This window comes from Octopus bimaculoides, chromosome 16 (genome assembly GCF_001194135.2).
Source record: "Octopus bimaculoides isolate UCB-OBI-ISO-001 chromosome 16, ASM119413v2, whole genome shotgun sequence".
Classification (NCBI taxonomy): Eukaryota; Metazoa; Mollusca; class Cephalopoda; order Octopoda; family Octopodidae; genus Octopus; species Octopus bimaculoides.
This window is the reverse complement of record NC_068996.1, coordinates 37,193,932-37,194,570: the sequence shown is the minus strand read 5'-3', so window position 1 is coordinate 37,194,570 and position 639 is coordinate 37,193,932.

Below are 639 nucleotides of genomic sequence, written 5' to 3'. Positions count from 1 at the left end.
GGGATTTAGTTAACAAACTAAACGAGGCTCTTAGGACAGGCATCGCAACCGACGTGTTAGCAGCGAAGTTGGTCCTCGATCAATACTTTGATGCCAAGCATGAAGGCTGCATTGTCAGAGCTAAAGCACTTTCGGTAAGCGGGGAGGGGACTAAGGCCGCTCGATGGGCCCATGTGGCTGAGGCGAAGCGTGGCAACAGAGCGACCATTCGGTCTTTGGTGGACCAGAACGACTGCGAGATTTCGGAACTGAAGCAGATGTGTGCAGCCTTTCAGCAGCACTTTGCTCGATTGTTCAGGACGAACAGTAGGACGGACAATGGGACAGACTTCGGTGTGTACCTAGATGGCCTGCCGCAACTCTCAACCAGCGAAGCCGAGTGCTGCGAATGACCCATATCTGCCTGGGAAGTACAGGAAGCGATGAAAAGCTGCACGAGAGGCAGATCACCGGGTTTGGATAGTCTGCCTTACGAGCTTTATACGTCAATGCCAGACTTGTTTGCGGGCATCTTGGCAAACATCTACTGCAACTGGCAACAAAACGGGAGAATTCCTGCCTTTGTTTGTCGAGGAGTGGTGGCTTTGCTAAGAAAGGACCCAAACAAGGGGGACATTGTATTGCTGACCTGTGGGTTTA